This window comes from Ictalurus furcatus, chromosome 3 (assembly GCF_023375685.1).
Source record: "Ictalurus furcatus strain D&B chromosome 3, Billie_1.0, whole genome shotgun sequence".
NCBI classification, from domain to species: domain Eukaryota; kingdom Metazoa; phylum Chordata; class Actinopteri; order Siluriformes; family Ictaluridae; genus Ictalurus; species Ictalurus furcatus.
Genome location: NC_071257.1, coordinates 15858872 through 15879712, shown reverse-complemented (window position 1 = coordinate 15879712; position 20841 = coordinate 15858872). Strand labels below are relative to the sequence as shown.

General features: G+C 40.8%; 1 protein-coding gene across 2 annotated transcripts in view; it reads right to left on the bottom strand.

Annotated features, from left to right (window-relative positions):
* The window catches only part of lzts2a (leucine zipper, putative tumor suppressor 2a), a 48450-nt gene that overhangs the window by 5890 nt on the left and 21719 nt on the right, over positions 1-20841 (bottom strand). Inside the window, exon 1 of one of the 2 annotated variants that reach the window (XM_053621013.1) lies at positions 12858-13136. The exons of the other annotated variant lie outside the window; for it this stretch is intronic. The gene's annotated coding sequence lies outside the window, so the exon portion shown is untranslated. Of the gene's footprint in view, positions 1-12857; positions 13137-20841 lie in introns of those variants that run through there. 2 annotated transcript variants of the gene reach the window in all.

Genomic DNA, 20841 nt, shown 5'->3' with positions numbered 1-20841 from the left:
CATACTATGAGATCAGTCACAAAACAAACTCGGTATTAAGTTAAACATTCTAGCTCCTTGCTGTTCCCCCTTACTCTAATCCCCCCCCACCCCCCACGAAACTCGGCCTAATAGAACTAATCTTTTTCAGACAATGAGAGCTAGCCATTTCTGGAAACAACAGGTGATTCAATATTTAATGTTGAGCAAAATTTCCCTTTATGCATATGAGAAGCAAAGCAATTTGGCAACTACTAATAGGAGTGAGGGACTGTGGTATGTTTCTTCTTCAAGAAACAATAAAAGAGGCAGAGAAGGGTGAAAAGGATAAGGTCACCTATGGAGAATAAAGTTCCATGCATGTGCTTTACATGCACATGGCTCCACTAATTCACTATTTTCTAAAGCTTGATTCCTTCTGGCACCCACGTCCCTGCTTCTGCCCATGCAGGAAAAATTCTTTGCAATTATAAACACAGAGATTGAAGGTAAATGGAATATACAGATACATCTTAAAAAAAATTTGAATATCGTGGAAAAGTTTATTTTTTTCTGTAATTTATTTCAAAAAGTGGAATTATCATATATTCTAGATTCATTACACATAAAGTGAAATATGTCAAGCCTTTTTTGTTTCAATCTTGATTGAGGCTTACAGCTCAGGGAAATAAAAAATCCTGTATCTCAAAATATCAGAATAAAGAATTTATAATACAGAAATGTCGACCTTCTGAAAAGTATGTTAATTTATGCACAATACTTGGTCAGAGCTCCTTTTACACGAATTACTGCATCAATACGGTGTGGCATGGAGGCAGTCAGCCTGTGGCACTGCTGAGGTGTTATGGAAGTCCAGGTTGCTTTGATAGCGGCCTTCAGCTCATCTGTATTGTTGGGTCTGGTGTCTCTCACAGATTCTCTATGGGGTTCAGGTCAGGCAAGTTGGCTGGTCAATCAAGCGCAGTAATACCATGCTCAGCAAACCAGTTACTAGTAGGTTACCTACACATCTGCACTGTGGGCAGGTGCCGAATCCTGCAGGAAAAAGAAATCAGCATCTCCATAAAGCTCGTCAGCAGATGGAAGCATGAAGTGCTCTAAAAGCTCCTGGTAGACGCAGCATTGACTCTCGACTTGAGAAAACACAGTGGATCAACACCAGCAGATGACATGGCACCCCAATTCATCACTGACTGTGGAAACTTCACACTGGACTTCAAGCAGCTTGGATTCTGGTCCTCTCCACTCTTCCTCCAGACTCTGGGAGCTTGATTTCCAAATGAAATGAAAAGTTTACTTTCAGCTTCCCCATGATTGTGGTTGTGTGTACTGAACCAGACTGATGGATTAAAGGCTCAGGAAATCTTTCGAGGTGTTTTGAGTTAATTAGCCGATTAAAGCGCTCCTCAGGTCGATATTTCTGCATTATAAATACTTTATTCTAATATTTTGAAATACTGGATTTTTGAGTTCCATGAGCTGTAAGCCCTAATCATCAAGATTAAAACAAAAAAAAGGCTTGAAGTATTTCACTTTGTGTAATGAATCTAGAGTATATGAAAGTTCCACTTTTTGAATTAAATTACGGAATTTTTTTTTTATTAACTTTTCCACGATATTCAAATTTTTTGAGATGCACCTGTATAGCCTCGTAGATTGATTGCAGTTAAAAGTGGTTAGTGAAAAAGTCTGAAAGGTCGCAACCTTAAATCATGTCCATCACCCACTTGACCCAGTGCTCAAACTTCCCAGGCTGCATTATCATGGATCACTACACTCTTTTTACATCCAACTGCTCTTCAACCTTCTAAAACCTCACACCAAACACACTCTTGGTGTTTCAATTCACCCACAAGCATCCATGCATCTCCAGGCCTATGCTCCCTGACCTCGCACATGACGTTCCTCACAAGCCCCATCTCCTTCTTGCTCTCTGACTATTACGCAATGTTAAGTTTCTGTCCTGTATATGTTTTCATCCATCTTGAGTATGAATATGTCAAGCAATTTTTTTTTCCAAGTTTTACAAAAATGCACAAATTCTAAACGTCTTTATGCATTGCCAGTCAAAAGTTTTTGAATAACACATCTTAATTTTTTAATTAAACACCAAGAAATGTGCTCATTTTCAAAGTAATTTAATAATTAACATGTGATTTCACTTAATATGTTCTGAAATCACATGTCAGAGCTGCTTAGGCCTCACCAATTGGGTCCCAGGGCGCAAGTCCAAGTTATCCCAAAAACAAGCACGGGTTATAGTAGTTATAATCCCATAGTTTATGGCCAAAACGGTCCCATTATAGACATTGACAACAAAAACTGTGTTCAACAAAAGGTGCAGGAAGCATAGGGATATATTGACACTACATGCAGTGTGCATGTACCAGGTACCTCGCACCTCCAGGGTTTCGGGGTTTGAACCCTTGCTGAATGCAAGCTGTCCAGTCCCTGAGGGAGGGAAGCAAGCCCAAACCATAACATTTCCACCACCGTGCTTCACAGTTGGTATAAGGTACTTCTCCTGAAAAGCTGACTTTGGTCTGCGCCAAACGTGTCGGCTATTACTGTGACCAAACAACTCTATCTTTGATTCATCTGTCCAGAGCAAATTATTCCAAAAGGCCTGGTCTTTGCCTATATGCTCATTGGCAAACTGTAGTCTTGCTCTAATGTTTTTATTAAACAGTAAAGGCTTTTTCCTGGCATGTCTCCCATGAAGGTCAAATTTGTGCAATCTCTTTGCAAGACTTACTAGCATATCCTGCAATGAAATTTTGGGGCTCTTGGAGACCCCTTTTTGCATCAGATGGCCTGCTCTTGGGCTGAATTTGCTGGAACGGCCAGTCTTGGACAAATTGGCAGTCGTTTGAAATCTGCACCACTTGAAGATGATGTTCCTTACAATGAATGATGTATTTCAAATAATTTGGAGATCTTTTTAAATCCCTTGTCAGACTCACAGACATCCACAACCTTTTTTTCTGAAGGCCTTACAGAACTCTTTAGATCTTGGCATGATGACATCACACACCTCAATAGCAAAGGGAACACCAAACTCTAGATGTGAACAGTTTAAATAAGACAGGTTCCACCTGCACTCCCTGAGCAGGTTCTAATTGCAATCTCCACCTTAGCATTCGTGCCCCCTTATCCATTCTCACCACCCCCTACCCAAACAGTCTCAGTGAGTCTAGAATAATAAGATTAGTGGAACCACAGGGACTGGCTCCTCTCACTGCTTTTTCCTGATTTGACCTCAGGCTCCTGCTTCTGTTACTGATACTCTCATGAAAACACTCTGCTCCATCACTCTATTTGATCCTCCTTAACATAAAACCACCCCAATCAAATTAAAGAGACCCATTTCCAACAGTGAAAGCATCAACGTAAACCAAGGGCTGTGCTATTCGTGAAACAGCACATTTTATACACAAACTTTTCAATAGGACAGAGCAAATTGGCAGTATGGTTGGAAACCGAAAACCAGAGCCATCCATTACCTGGCTGAATACCTGTGTCTCCCATCATATAACAGCATCCATGAAGGTAGGAAGAATTCTCTGGAGGTTGTGGGATAATCACATCATTTTCCAAATCACACTAGTAATAACAGTAAGTGGCTTTAAATCATGATTCTACATTATGTCCCTGTTCAGTACTCAGGTACCATGGCAAAAAGGGTGACCAAGGTCCACATGGGTACTTAGCGATGGTATGGGTCATGATAAAATGACCCAAGTTGGTTATGATAAAATGAGGAAGGTTATGATAAAATGTGGAATCACATTACCATCCTATACCGTATCTTATTGTATCGTCCATACTGTACCATACTGTCAAAGGGTGCTATTAGATAGGCATTGTAGTATTATTGCACCCAATGGACTCTCGTTAGCCAAACAAAACAGGTCAATTAAAGTCATCCAGTGTGCATTTTTATCTCTGGCGTTACAACAGTGAGTTTGCTGAGGGGAACCATTGCAGGTGTTTCTAATCAAATCCACAGCGCCAGCCAGAGCTGTCCACAGAAATCTTGTTATTATAAGTCTTAATAGCTGCAGCGCTGCCGGAAAGGATTAGCTGCGAGGCGTGAATCTCCCAGGAACCATTCAGCTTCGCAGTGGAAGCTGGGGAAGAATGTGTGGAAATGCCGAGGCTGAGCATGAAACACAGCAGAAGTCTCGATCTTGGTGTTAAAATCCCCACAGCTTTAATCCCATTTGGTCACAGACACTTCTGCTGAGCCAGGTTGTTTGAAGTGTATTCAGATCCTGATCAAAGTTTCTTCCCATGGAAACGTTGGCCATGACAGTGTACTGTCCCATACCACTGTTTGCTCTCTAAACAGGATTCTTGGGACCTTGCTTCTTCAGAGTGGTGCATGGTGACTCATCTACATCTAACAATTAATTTCTCCTAGATAACATTAATCAGAGCACATCCCAGAAACTATAACAATGAGTATTGTTATGTAAGTAACTCAGGCATACCATCACAAATAAATGATGCTTAATTTGATTTTCAATGTATTAATTAATCAGATTTTCAGTGTTAACATCACAAAAAATACAGGTGTGGAAATGCTATAAACACTATGTGTGCTTCTTATATACCATAAACAGAGAGTTACTCTTAATTATTCATTAAATTGGGATCAATAAGTAAACTGGTCATCTGCGAGTGTGTTTTACAGCACTGTGAGGATACTTTGACACTTCAACCTCTTCTAGCACACCAGTTTGTCACTCTTTTATTAATTTACTGTTCCTTGGAGTCCAACTCTGAGTCCTTTTGTTTATCACACTGCCTGTCTATAGATGATGTTTTCCCATTCTTACCTCACTTTCTTTAATAATTCATTTGTTCCCTATTTCCGTTACTTGGAAATCTTCTTTCACACCTGGCTGCCTATTTCCTGCTAGCCATGTCCTTCTTCTGACTTTCCCACTTCCTATTCCTGTAGCATGCTGTTTTTAGACCATTTGATTCTTCACCACAAACATACACACTCCATCCTGCATTCTACAGCATCCGCTTGCTCGCTTTATCATCTTACTCTATTCTCTGAATTTATGCCCCTTAAAGTACCCACTGCTCTAACTAGCAGGTGCTTGGTGTAAATCAGTGACAGGAAGGGATATGAATCCGTGTTATAGTCCCATGCACACCTCTACATTACACCAACTCCTCCAGAGAGCTCTGACTGGACATCCAGCACTGCGCCTCTTTGCTGCGACTTCCTGCCAGCTGCTCCCCTATTGTCTCCCTCCAATGGATAGCAGCTCTATCTAGGGAGAGTCTTGTTATGATACATCAACAATCTTTGGTTTATACAGACAAAGACCCACACGCAGACAAACAACACTGCACCAGATTTCTTTGCATGGCTATAAACATGCTGTCTCATGTCTGTAAGATTAAACATTGCTAGTGATCTCAACAAAAGGTTACATAAAACACAGAACAATGCTGCTTGGTATGCAGAAGGAAATGTGTGCACAGAGCACTACTGAGAGTTACTATGTTTGCTCATATACACTATGTGGCCAAAGGAATGTGGACACCTCATCATCCCACCCATATATGTTCCTTGAACATCCCATTACAGATTCAGTCCCCCTTTGCTGTTATAATAACCTCCACTTATCTGAGAAAGCTTTCCACTATATTCTGAAGCATGGATGTGGGGATTTGCCCAGACAGTCACAAGAGCATTAGTGAGGTCAGGCTCTGATTTCGGGTCAAGCAAGCCTGGGGCACAATCTGTATTCTAGTTTATCACAAAGGTGTTCAGAAGTTAGGCCTTTAGCAGCTCAACTGTATGAAATATACAACTATAATACTGATCTTTGCACATTCTAAAAGAAATGTACATCTACTAAGAGTAGACAACATCTACACAACTGCACGCCTTCTCATTCTGAATTTACAGCAGATAACCTGGAGCAGTATCGAAACAATCTTTCTACTCACAGTGCCATACAATAACTTTGAGATGCCTCTCTGACAGCATTAAAATCTCACCATTTCTGCACTGTGGGCCAATGAATTCATTAAGACAGCACAGTGTGTCCTAATCTGAGAGAGGTCAGGAGTCATACTGTGCTCAGAGCACACACTGCTGCTGTTTCCATGACACACAACATCGTGGAGAATAAGCTGCACACAAAATGTAGAACGAAGCTTTTGGACTGCCAGAGAGCTTTGGATTGACTTAAGCTGTTTAGTTTTGGGTAGAATTCATAGACCCAGATACTCAATTATTAATCAGTTTCACCCAGTCCCAGTGTTCTACAGACCACAACTATGGTTTGCATGCTTTATACACACTAATACAAGAATTGAATGTCAGTTTTCTTAACAGATGAAATCTCCTGGTTGAACAAATTCTCAGTAGAGAACTCTGACTGTCATGTATCCCACGTAATGAAGGTTAGGACGGATGCAAGTGCAGAAAAGAGCTTTTAATAAAGAGAGACAGGCAGAATGAATCAAAACGAGGAACAAGGTACAAATGCTTCGTATGGCGATAACACTCAGTACTTCGCCCAGAGTGAAAGTCTCGAGAGTCCTTTTAAACTGTGGTGTGATTGTGTGTGAGATTGGATGCAAGTGTGCGTGATTAGAATGAATGAGTGTCCTGGGAATTGCAGTCCATGATGGCCATGTTTGTAGGCCGCAGTGCAGGATAGGAAAGGTAGTCACTGGTTTGCTGTGACATGGACACTGACAGAGTAATACTAAACATCACACAATTTATTCGGTCTGGGTGGCCTAAGAGTAATTATACAACTTTCATTTCATAAATGAAAAAGTCAGTAAGTCATTGCATGCATATCAAAACTCACTGACAGTAAATATTACTTTAGTGGCAGATGTGTAGTGAATGTATCTTTACTTGAGATTAAGAGAATAACAACATAAAAAGCAGAGCAATATTCAAAAATGCACTACTGACTTCAGCAGAGATGAGACATCTGCAGCTAGCTGAACTAAACAGAGAGACACAAAAATGATCTCCATTTAGCATAAATGAGCTTCATTGAGCAGCTGGAACTTGGATCACAAAACTCAAGGAGCAGAATCAAATGTTCAGCACAATAACATTACATTTACCTGTTCCAAATCGACCCTTAAAGATTGAACACAAATAACCTACCATGTATACGAGTGACGATATTATTGGATGTTTCTATTGTAAACAAAACAAAAAGAAAAAAAATGTTGAAATGGAGGTCACATCCTTGATTTTTTATTATAAATCCGAGCTAAAGGGCAAGCTTATGAGTCACAAATTCTTGCAGTGTCTGTTCTGTTACAAAGCTGAAAAAACACATTCAAACTTCTCAAACTCCGCTGCCTCTAAAATGCAGCCCCGAAACCAAAAAAACAAGGAGAACATTTCAAGCTGAACACTATAAAGCTCCTAACTTTTCTACATCCCTCTACTATGAGACTTAACCCTGAACAGTTTCCACTCCTCTCTGTGATATTCCTGTATCTCAGTAAAGAAGCACTGGATTAAATTAAAAACCTTGCCTGTAGAACAAGAGTAATTGGTTGACTGTGTTTTATCATTGCCACCCTGTTGCTTTTGCAAGCTTTTGGCTTGTGGCTGTTTGGGGATGTTGCCATGGCATTTGAGGCCTACATGTGTATAACCTGGGGATGAATACTACACCAGAAGAAAAAGGTGGGGTTCGGTAATAAAAACAGTCAGAGTAACAAAATTTGAGTCAGTGAGAGCATTCAAGAGATAAACACAGAAGAGAGAGAGAGAGAGAGAGAGAGAAGGGAAGAGACAGAAAGAACACTGTGACCCTTTGACCTCATTCCATCCTACCATTTCCTCACTCATTTATTTACTAATTCACTAATCAAACTCCCTATAATCTGTTTATAATCAACTTTTCTCTCTTCTTAAAATTTTAAAAGACTTATTCCCTTCTATTTTCTTCTTTTTGCTATGTCCCGAAGCCCATACTTAAATCTTCTTTCACACCTGGCTGTCTATTTCCTGCTAGCCATGTCCTTCTACTGTCTTTCTCATTTCTCATTCCTCTATTGTGGTGTTTTTAGAGGCGGGGTGGGGGGTAGGGAGGATAACGTGCGAGACATACAGCGTCTCGTGGTGGGTGGGATGAACAAAAGGGTGTGCAAATACAACACGAAGAAGGGAAGTGATAGGGGGTGAGGAGGCTTTTTAGCATCTCAAAGCATATGAGTACTCTGGAGATGCCACACAATTTTCTCACAGACACGGTTTCTTCACTCCATGTCGTATTCTGCCCTCCCTGGGCCTCCCAAAACAGAGCCACCCTGCCACCTTCTCCTATCCAATGCAGCCGGTGACATCCTCTACACAATGCCAGGAAGACACTACCCGTCAGTCAACATCATGGATGGAGCTTTTTCTGCTGTGTGTGAAGTACTACAACCCCAATTCCAGAAAAGTTGGGACAGTATGGGAAATGCCAAAAAACAAGCAAAAAGAGTCATGTGAAAATTCAATTCACCCTGTACTATATTGAAAACACATTATTAACACATTATTTGATGTTTTACTTTGTGAATTTAATAAATTTTTGAAAATATACACTCATTTCAAATATGATGACTGCAACACACTCCAAAAAAGTTGGGACAGTCAGCTGTTTACCACTGTGAAACATCACCTTTTCTTTTAATAACACTTAAGCATTTGGGCACTGAAAACACCAGTTGGTTAAGTTTAGCAAGCGGAATTTTCCCCCATTAATCCATTATGCATTTCTTCATCTGAACAACTGTACAGGGCCTTCGTCGCCTTATTTTGCGCTTCATAATGCGCCACACATTCTCAATCGGAGACAGGTCAGGACTGCAGGCAGGCCATGCTAGCACCTGCACTCTGCTTATGCAACCGTGCACATTGAAATGTTGACTCGTTGGACCACAAAACACAATCTCAGATGTCCATCTCAGATGAGACCGAGCTCAGAGAAGTCGGAAGCACTTCTGGACAGTGGTGATGTATGGCTTCTGCTTTGCATAGTAAAGCCTTAACTTTTACTAAGAGAGATCATGTGCAGTCAGAAGTGGTTTTCGACCTTGCCCTTTACGCACCGAGATTTGACCAGATTCCTTCAGTCTTTTAATTATATTATGCACTGTAGAAGGTGAAATGCCCAAAATCCTACCGATTTTTCTTTGGGGAATGTGGTTCTCAAAGTGTTGGATAATCTGTTGGCAGATTGGTGAGCCTCGACCCATCCTTGTTCTTGGAGGACTAGGCCCTCTTGGAGGCTCCTTATATACTATGATTAGACGATTGCCTCACCTGTTTCACATCACCTTCTTATTTCAACTTTTTACACCGCTGTTAGTCCTAAATTACCCCTGTCTCAACTTTTTTGGAACTTGCTGCATGCATAAATTTCTAAATAAATGTTTATCTTAAAAAAACTATCAAACTTAAAACTGATCACTCTGAATGCACCCAGAGGATCTGTTGTCAACAAGGTGTGATTATAAAGGTCTTATTATGAGTTTTTTTTAAACAAGGGTTAAAGAAACTGTGACTAGAGGTCTGCGCCAGTGTGTTATTAAATAAATCATAAAACCTTACAAAACCAAACACTATTCAACATTACAGAATTCGATGTGTTTGACATACAGTCAAAAATACATTAGCTAAAACTTTCAGCATTTTGATTATAGTAAAAAGCAAGTTTTTGTATACTTTTTATTATTACTCAATGTCCATTTCTGGCAGTATGTTCAGGATCCAGAAAGGTTATAGTCAGTACGTTTACATGGACAACAATAATCCGATATTACCCCGATAAAGACAATACTCTGATTAAGAAACTATCATGTAAACAGTGATTACTGATGACCTTAACCCGGCTGAAGTCATACGCGAAGTAAACACAAATCGAATTAAGACATGAGGAGTATTCCTATTTTAGTCAGATTATCGAAGCGCATTACAGACATGTACACACCTTAATCGCACTATTAAAATTGTGTGGGAGTTTTCACCGCATTTTGCAATAGGACACGATCACACACGGCAGAGCTCAACCGTTTTACAGCAAATAAGAGAGCACGGCTGCATCCCAAACCGTGTACTTACCTACTATATAGGCAGTATTAGGCAAAATACATGTACTATACAGTAGGTACGTACGTTTCGGACGCAGCCCACGGCTTCAAGCAGTCATCTATTTTCACGTATAGCATGACAAATAATTAACTGAACTTGAAGATTTCGTGAAATCAAAAATGAAACACCCAAAGCTGTGTCCAGTACCACAATGAAGACGAAATGTATATTGACACGTGAAATTCTGGAGGGAATGTCGCACGGCGTGGCGTGGGAACGTAATGATGTGTGCCGTTAATCAATCTATGTTCTATAACATGTAAAATGGGAACATGAAAGGAATATCCTAAAAGAAACTCATGTAAACACCTTAAACACAATATTGACTTATTCAGAATAAGGTCAATAAATAGATTACCGCTGTCAATGTAAACATACTGAGTGTGAACAGCGTGAAAGCAAACTTATGGTAGTGAAAAGTCCTCAGTTGCTCTGTTAGAGCCATTGGAAGCACTGGCCTCAGCTATTCCTGAATACCGCAGCATGAATTTCCAACCGCTAATGATTATTTATCCCAGGCCAGCGGTCAGACAGGCAGACACTAGGAAGAAGAACAGCTAGGAGAGGAGCTGTGGTCACGCCACACTAATGCCCCTTTCCTTGCTCGCTGCTGAGTGGTCATTCTGCTAAGATGCTAGTGATGGGAGGGTAATGAGGCAAAGGAATGCTCTCTTTCAACACAGGGCATTCAAAATGGTCTGGATGGGTCAGTGAGCAGCATTTATTACCATATTAGATATCAGCTGCAAACAGCAAGAGTGAAAGCAACAAGCAGACCCAAATCTGACCATTATTACAACCAGAGAGTCATAATGGTGCTGTTCATCCATTTTGTCTCTAAAACAGGTATGGGCAAAGCTGAGCAAGAGCATGGTTAATATGTGAGGGGGATTAATATCTATTGCACATTACTTAGATTTTCCAGGTCTTAAACTTGTGCTTATGATGACCCATGATATTCATCAAGCCACAAGACATCAACAAAGGTTACAGACAATGCAATTTTGCTAAAGCAATTTCAAGTAGCTTACTAAGCCAGATTGGTGTGCTGTGCCTAAATATAAGTCATAGAACAGTAGCACAGAGGAGAGGACCCTGCGGCAAATAAATTCCAGTGTGACCTAAATCAAAAATATGTTGGCATGAATATACAATTTTCAAAGTGCATACACAGTCAAGAATGCGGAAGCCACAAACAACAGGGGGAAAAAAAAAACACAGGTTTGGCGTTTGAAAATATGCAAATAAGCCACAGAGCGAACAGCCAAATGGGACTGTGTCACTTCAGATTCCAGGCGAGCTCAGACGGAGAGGAAAAGTATGGCATGGAAAGTTCTGATTCAGTGCAGTCAGCTGAGTCCAAGACAGGGCTAATGAGCTCTCCTTCCTCACACACACACACACACACACACACACACACACACACACATATATCTATATAAATACCTGGCATCTCCTCAACAGGAGAGGAGAGGTTACAGAAAAGAGGAGAGGAGAGGAGAGGAGAGGAGAGGAGAGGAGAGGAGAAGAGAAGAGAGGAGAAGAGAAGAGAAGAGAAGAGCCAAAGCTTCCACCATCCTACAAGCAGTGCCACCCCAATCGATCATGAAACTTTCAGGGGCCATTTTGAACTCCGTTTGACTACTTAAAACCATGGCCATGTTCTGTTGACCATCAAATTTCCTTAAAAAGACAATGGCAAAGTGAGCATATAAGGGTCCAATTCTCAGCCCTCTCACATACGCGAGTGATTTAACACATCTATTATTTTCCAGCAGAGTGACGCAAGCACCTTCGCCTGGTGATCTCATCTGCTTAAAGCAATGTTTGCAGACTTCTGACTTGTCACAGGGTGTGCTATTTTCAGCTCAATCTGTACACAGGTCTACCACTAAGCTGAGTCAGACCACAAAATCCAGCTCTTCAATATCAATAAAATCAGGAGGCCCCCAATGGGGAAACTTCATAGCAGGACGTCAAAGCAGACTGCTACTATCACCAGAATAAATACCTGTCAATAGATTGTTAAACACTGTGCTTTTTTGGCATTCTTGTCAAAAAGAATGTCTAGCCTTAAAATGTGTGTGCGTGTGTGTGTATAGTGTCAAATTGCCCTATTTACGCCAGCTGTCCAGAGGATTATGTTGTCCTAGTACTTTACACTGAGTAACGTATACAGTACAGTAAAATAACATCTCGAACCTCGGCTCTTGCCGAGATTATTCAGTTCAGCTCTGTACACTTCCACAAGCAAAACCAGCATGAGTATGACCATTACTGGAGATTGCTCCACTTAGAGGATCGGCTCATAACAGCAGACCTCTAACATCAAACTCCCTCTCACAGAAACACACGACAGTCGCAGACAGCAAACACACACAAGCAAGCTACAATGCCAATACACAGAGAGCGTAGCTAGCACACCACTTTCTGTAACTTTAATGTGCCTTTGTTTTTAGTGTAATACACACCAGCCAATAAACACATGCATCTCATCAACAGAGAACACAGTGCTGCTAACACTCTGCTGTTCTTCATTGTCTTGTAGATGCCCCACCTCTCTGTGTTCAGAAAGTTAATCATTCATCTGGATCACTTCAAAGCACTCAGAGCTTTGTGTCTAAAAAACCAGCGGTAATCTGAACTCTGCAAAAGACAGAGAGAGAGTGTGAGTGATTTGTGTGAGTGTCTGTGTTTGTATGTGTGAGAGTAGTAATCCCGTACATACCCATAGTGTTCTTCATGGTAACTTCCTCCTGTGTCTGCTTTCTGTCCTGAAGCCAAACTAAGAACACAAACCTAGCCTGCTCATTCTGCTCTTCAGCTTCACTCCCTCTCTTTCTCCTCGTCTTGCACACTCACATGCTCCCGCTCGCTCACATACTCTCGTGCACACACACACTATCTTCCTGCTCCTCCTCCTGCACTCCTTCTCCTCTAGTCAAACTTTCCTCTCTTTGCCCACTGCATAGCCCCTTCCTCTCCTGCACTCTTGCTCTGCTGTCCTAGCACCTCCCCCTCTCCCTGCCCCCTACCTCTCTCACTTTGTGTGCAAGCTCCCCTCCCTCCCTCCCTCTCTCTCTCACACACACATATATATATAATCCCATCTCATGCTGGGGCTCAGTCTCTGCCCATAGCTCTCTCTCTCACTCACTCCTTCTCGCTCCAGTTTTCAATGTCTTTTTCTTCTGGAAAGTGGGGGGCTACATGGGATAAACTCACTTCCTGTTTCAAATCTGACACACAGCAGTTGCTGTGATGTAACTAAATGATGTTGACTGATGATGAAGTTTCTGTTTCACTCCCTCACAAACTCCTCTCTATGCAATTTCCCACATACTCCCATAGAAAGCCAGGTCATGCTAAAACATACAGGCCACATTACAAAAAAACTAAAATTCAGTCATTCGGATGAGTGAAAGACATATAGTGCTGTGAAAAGGTATCTACCCCATCCTGATTTCTTCTGTTTTTGTGTACATCTCTCACTAAATTGTTTCAGAAATTAAAACAAATTCTAGGTAAAAGATAACCTAAGTAAACACAAACTACAGTTAATGATAAAGTAAATGATAATGTTATTTATTGAAGCAAAAAAGTTATCCAATACCAACTGGGCCTGTGTGAAAATGTATTTGCCCCCATAGTTACTAATTCCACAAATCTATGAAACTGCATTCATAATGGAGTTCAGCTGGACTAGACACAACCAGGCTTGATTACTGCAAACCATGTTCAATCAAATCAACACTTAAATAGAACTTTTTCAACAACATGAAGTTGATCAAAAGGTCTTACCCAGTAACACACTATGCCAAAAATGAAAGAAATTCCAGAAATGATGAGGAAGAAGGTGAGTGAAATCAGTCTGGGAAGGGTTACAAAGCTATTTCAAAGGTTCTGAGACTCCAAAGAACCACAGTGAGAGCCATTATCTCCAAATAGAAAAACTCACAGAAGTGAACCTTCCCAGAAGTGGCCAACCTTCCAAAATTCCTCCAAGAGCACAACAATGACTCATCCAGCAAGTCAAAAAAAAAGCCAAGGACAGCATCCAAGGAACTACAGGCCTCTCTTGCATCAATAAAGGTCACTGTTCATGACTGCACTGTCAGAAAGATTCTTGGCAAAAATGGCGAGGCGAAAACCATTGCTAACCCAGAAGAACAGTAAGGCTTACTGCTGCTAAAGGTGGCACAACCAGATTTTAAGCTTAAGGTGGCAGTTAGTTTTTCACATGGGTGATAGGTGTTTGATAACCTTTTCTGCTTCAAAATAAATAAATAAACAAACAAAAGCTGTATTGCATGTTTATTCAGGTTGCCTTTGTTTTATGTTGAAGATCTAAAACTATTTAGTATAAGATATGCACAAAAACATAAGAAGTCAGGATGGGGCAAATACTGTTTCACAGCACTGTACAGTATATTCACTGTATTACACTATTACTGTATACATGTAATAAAACACACATGATCTAAAAGCAGAACCGTGATTTGGCATGACAAGCTTCATCCACAAATGCAGTGCACATTTTCTCTGAACTTTGTCCAATCTAAGCAGCCCACAGGCCATGACTTTTTGTCTAAAGAAGTTTGTAAGGAGGGATGAGTACATTCATGTGCAAGTTTGCTTTTCAAAGGCCCCAGTCTCCCTATGTTCCGGCTGTTACCACTCCTCTCCCTCAATTACGGCCTATCGCTGAACTGAACAAAAGCAAAAGAAGCACAGCATGCTAACCTGAGCAGAGAGCCATAAAGCCAGGAGATGCGGTGGGGGCATTAAAGAGGACAAAAATACCAGACAAGTAGAGAACTGGACAGATGAGTATTTGAGTGATTAATGGACATCTGTGTCCTCCAGGGAAGTTATCATATAACCATGAACTGCCCATAAACACACCAGGAGGCTTGAGCACATAAAGTGGTGCTTGAACATTTGTGAACCCTTTAGAATTTTCTATATAGCTGCATAAATATGACCTGAAACATCATCAGATTTTCACACACGTCCTAAAAGTAGAGTTTGGACTCCACCAATCCACAGTCAGATAGATTGCATTCAAATGGAGGAAATTCAAGATGATTGGTGCCCTCACCAGGAGTGGTCAACCAACAAAGATCACTACAAGAGCAAGGCATGTAATAATCCACGAGGTCACAAAGGAACCCAGGGTAACTCCTAAGAAACTGTCAATGTTCATGACTCCACCATCAGGAGAACACCAAACAACAAATGGTGTGCATGCCAGGGTTGCAGGGAGAAAGCCACTGCTCTCCAAAAAGAACATTGCTGCCCTTCTGCAGTTTGCAGATCACATGGACAAGCCAGGAGGCTGTTGGAATAATGTTTTGTGGATGGATGTGACCTTAATTTTTATTTTTTTGTTTAAATGAGCATTACGTTTGGAGAAAGGAAAACACTGCATTCCAGCATAAGAACCTCTTCCCATCTGTGAAACATGCTGGTGGTAGTATCATTGTTTGGGTCTGTTTTACTGCATCTGGGCCAGGACGACTTGCCATCATTGATGGAACAATGAATTCTAAAGTATACCAGAAAATTGGAAAGGAAAATGTGAGGACATCTGTTCATGAACTGAATCTCAAGAGAAAGTGGGTCATGCAGCAAGACAATGTCCCTAAGCACACAAGTTCCAAAAAATGGTTAAAGAAGAATAAAGTTAATATTTTTGAATGGCCAAGGCAAAGTCCTGACCTTAATCCAATAGAAATGTTGTGGAAGAACCTGCAGCAAGTAGTTCATGTGAGGAAACCCACCAACATCCCAGAGTCAAAGCTGCTCTGTACTGAGGAATGGACTAAAATTCCTCCAAGCCGATGTACAGGACTGATCAGTAGTTACTGGAAATGTTTAGTTGCAGTTGTTGCTGCACAAAGGGGTCACACCAGATACTGAAAGCAAAGGTTCACATACTTTTGCCACTACAGATATAAAATACTGGATCATTTTCCTCAATATATAAATGACAGAGTATAATATTTTTGTCTCATTTGTTTAATTCAGTTCTCTTTTCTACTTTTAGGACTTGCGTAAAAATCTGATGTTGTTTTTGGTCATATTTATGCAGAAACGTAGAAAATTCTAAAGGGTTCACAAACTTTAAGCTTTACTGCAGGTTTATTTTTGAGTAGGGCTTTTATGGAAAGTAAAACAGACTTTTAACTCAGTCCCTTTAATCCCACTCTTGCCTGCACCTGAAGAAATTCTGTCTAAGCCTGCCTGTTCTCTGAGTTATTCTTGCATATACCTGCCCATGGTATTTTCTAATGTACTTTGTTGGTTATTATTTCCAAAATATTTTGTAAACTAAATCATAATTTTAAACCAAAAAAACTCATATCAGGACAAAGCATTTACTGAAGATGAATGAATGAGCGCCATAAATGGGTACTCAAACAATTCACCATATCCACAGCCAGAATGTGGTCCTGCAGCCTTCACAACTGCTCACCTGCATAAAAGTAAAAACCGCCTGCTACCTTAAATAAACTATATGGCCAAAAGTATGTGAACACCTGACCTTAACACCCATATGTAGGCCTTCCCCAAACTGTCTTGGGCTCTTGTGGCTGAATGGGCAGAAATCCCCACAGCCACACTCCAAACTCTTGTGCTAAGCTTTCCCAGAATAGTGGAGGCTGTTATAGCAGCAAAGGAGGAGCTATATTAATAGAATGCAATATTAATGTCCTTGGATTTGGAATGGGATGTTCAAGTGTCCACATACTTTTGGTCATATAGTATATTTTGTTGAGTCCAGGAAGCTGACCCCAACAAACCTGGAGTAAGAAAAATTATATATGCTTTGGTTATTATTTTATTTTACTATCCAGTTAATAATAGGTAATAAATGCCTTGCATAAACAGGATGACTTGGCCTGTGTTTATAGATTCAATATTCAAGATTTAATTTGTCACATACACAATTATATACAGTATATAACTTGCAGTGAAATGAAAACCTGGCCTACTCCGCTTTAGACTGTGCATTACTAAACAGAGTGACCAGGAGTATTGACAAGTGGGCCTCAGAGAGAAAAAAATATGGATGAAGTTGGTTAGAAAGTGACTCAGCAACTGTTCATTTCTATTTTATGCTTTGTTTTAACGATTGTCCACCAAACAGTGCGGTTCGCCATGGCTCAGCCGCAATTGTGAACCCAGGACTACATTATTGTATGTCACTTCCCAACAACATAACGTCACTTGTGAAAGTAGAAGTGTTGTTTGGTGCTTATCAGGCACAAGTACTAAAATATCACTCAAAATTCATGAAATTCATTTTAAATGGAACCAAACACATCTCATTTGATGTTACAATGTGTGAAAGCAGGCACAAGACTCGGGTTTGTTTTAATGGCAACAATTGAATGTGACGATACTTTTATTAGTTTACTTTTTTATTTTTACACTGTTTATTGAAAATAAAAATTAATCATTCAAACTTATGCTTTTCAACACAGCCAAGCCAAGGAATTTAAGTGCAAAACATAGCAGAGAACACAATTTTCGGGAGGGCATTAGGTAGGTTCAGTAGCTCCATTATGTTTTTGTTATGTCCTAGATTGGTAGCAAACAAAGTGAATAGGAAGACATTTGGAATTTGCCCAAACTAGAAGATGAAAAAATGTAAGATCAAGCTACACAGTTAAAAGAAAATGTTATTGGGGGAAATAAAGAAAAATGAATCAGAAACCCTCAACTGTAGCTTCCATTAATGTATGGCTATCTCCATTAAGCTTGTCTGTTTATATACGTACTTTATTTGTACTCTCAGAGTCAGATATGGTCCAGTAAATGGGAGAATGTTTTTGTGTAGATTCAGTTACTGAGGCGGCTGCTAGAATGCATATGTCTATGGCTCAGCTGATAGAGAATGTGTGAGAGTGTGTTATTGCACACTAATATACATGTGCGTGTATCGGCTGAACATCAACAAACAACAAACATGTACAGCCTGGTCATATGCAAATCACATATCACATTACTGATAGATAGGTTGTTGAAGGTGTTTTTTCAACATTATTCATACAGGCTCAGGGTAACCTCTCCCTAACAACTTTCAAGACAAATCTATCCCGTGACTGAGTATAGATATAGGAGGAAGGCCTATAGGAGGCTGTTTCTCAGCGCTCTGTTCCTCTTTCATGGGCTGAACAGACCTGAATGGAGCTGCTCCAGAAAAACAAATGAAGTGGCTGGTAAAACAAGAAACTTAGCCATGCTCTAATCCGACATACAACCAGTGATCTGATCAAGCACACAGACTCGCACAGTGGCACAAAGCGAAACACTCGGTCCTCTACAAAACACTTAACCTGTCGTCTACTGGGGGTTGGGGGTATGCAGAAAAGATAGAGACAAAGAGCTAAAGAGAGTGGTGGAGAGTGTAAGGAGGCACTGCAGTAGTAATGAGGTCCACATCACACTGTGCATGTTCCTCCTTTCATAATTTTTATTTCCTCTGCAAACTTTCCCAAAAGATGCCCAAAGATTCAACTGATGCCAGAACTGGATGTGGATCAAACAACACTGGTGGGCAGTAAAGGTGCACACTGTCTAAATTATGGACAATGCTCCAGTTTAGGGGTCAAAGCTACAGTGTGTTTGGTCAGTGACTAAACACACTGTAGTAATACATAAACATGTACTCAACATATGGTAATACAGTATATACATGCATATTGCACACATAGAAGTGTGATGACATGTAATGGCCCTGAACTATCTAACATCTGTGTATATATGGCAGCAGGTATCACAACTGAAAAACAAGAATTTGGCAGCTTGCCAAGCAACAACACAACAGAGAGAGAGAGAGAGAGAGAGAGAGAGAGAGAGAGAGAGAGAGAAAAGAAAGATTCCCTCTTGTGGAATCACCCTTCAGCCTTCAGAAAGACAAATTGTCCTGAGGCTTGCACAGTTAATGTACATATGACTTATCTGCATACTGGATGAGGAAATAAACATCTTCATTTGAAACAAAGCACGTAATATAGACTTGCTGCTGTGTGAAATGACAAATACCTATTACAAAGCCAGAAAACAGCAAACAAGGTCCGGCTTGCTCCTCAGGCCTTGTCCCCATGTGCTCTTTTCCCATTGCCCTTCAATTAGAGCTTGTATTTAACTAATGAGATGAAGGTGAAGCTCTTTCAGCACGTAGTATACCTTTTCACATCATCAAGTTTGCTGATGACACTACAGTCGTGGGCCTCATCAGCAACAATAATGAGCCAGCATAGAGTGAGGAGGGAAACCAGCTCGCAGAATGGTGTAGAGACAACACTCTATCTCTTAACTTTGATAAGACTAAAGAAATGATTGTTGACTTCAGGAGAACCCAAGCAGACCACTCACCACTGCACATCAATGGAACAACTGTGGAGAGAGTCAAAAACTCCAAGTTTCTTGGTGTGCACATGACAGAGGACCTCTCCTGGACTCTTAACACCACCTGCCTAGTCAAGAAGGCCCAACAGCGTGTCCACTTCTGGCACAAGCTGAAGAGATCAAAACTTCCCCCTCCCATCCTCACCTCCTTCTACAGAGGGACGATAGAGAGCGTCCTGACCAGCTGTCTCACTGTGTGGTACGGGAACTGCACAGCCTCCGACCACAAGACCCTACCGCAGATGGTGAGAACAGCGGAACAGATCATCGGGCTCTCTCTACCCTCAATCGACACTTCGTTCAACAACCGCTGCATCCGCAAAGCCATCAGTATTGCAGACGGCCCCTCTCATCCTTTTCATGGACTGTTCACCCTCCTGCCATCTGGCAGAAGGTACAGGAGCATCCGTGCCACTACCAGCAGACTCCGCAACAGTTTCTTCCCCGAGGCAGTCAAATTACTCAACACCCTAGTGCCTCCCAACGCTCACCTGGGCTAGCCGAATACCAGTAACCCAGTACGACTGATATCACTGCACACACAACCTGCTTCAAACCCACTGCACACACAACTGCTTCAAACCCAGTGAACTTCAGTACTATTGCACACTGCACTTTACATACAGTAGCTGCGTCAGTCACTTTATACCATAGAACTTATTGCTGCTGTACTTGTGCTGCTACATTAAAAAATAGCAACAAGTCCATGTTTACAATTACGGTCCATGTTCTGTGTATCTTTTGTGTATTTATTGTCCTGTGTATTTATTGTTTTGTTCTGTGTATTTATTGTTTTGCACACTGTTGTGTATTTGCACTTTATGCAGTCTTGCATACTGTTCCATGTTGCACCATGGTCTGAAGAAACACCATTTCGTTCCAATTTATACATGCTATATAGAGGAATGACAGTAAAAACCCACTTGACTTGACTTTTCCACTGATAAGGTGCCAGTACCTGATCTGGAATCATTCCATCTCAAAACGTCCTTAGCAATCAATATTGGTTCCAAACAAAGACACTGCTGATCAATATGACAAGCAGCTCAAGTTATGTATATGTCATTAAGGCATGAGTATTGATGTGGGTTTTGAAGAACAGTTGGGGAGAAAAACTACATTAAACAATGAGACAACAAATCTGTTATCCTGGGAACAAACACAAATTTGTTTTTGTGGCAATTCTAAAGTACTTAATATGAGCTACCTTCCTAATATTACATGCAAACATAACTTGCTTTGTGCTGCTTCAAACACAGAAGCAAAAACAATCAAAATGTGTCGGTCATCTT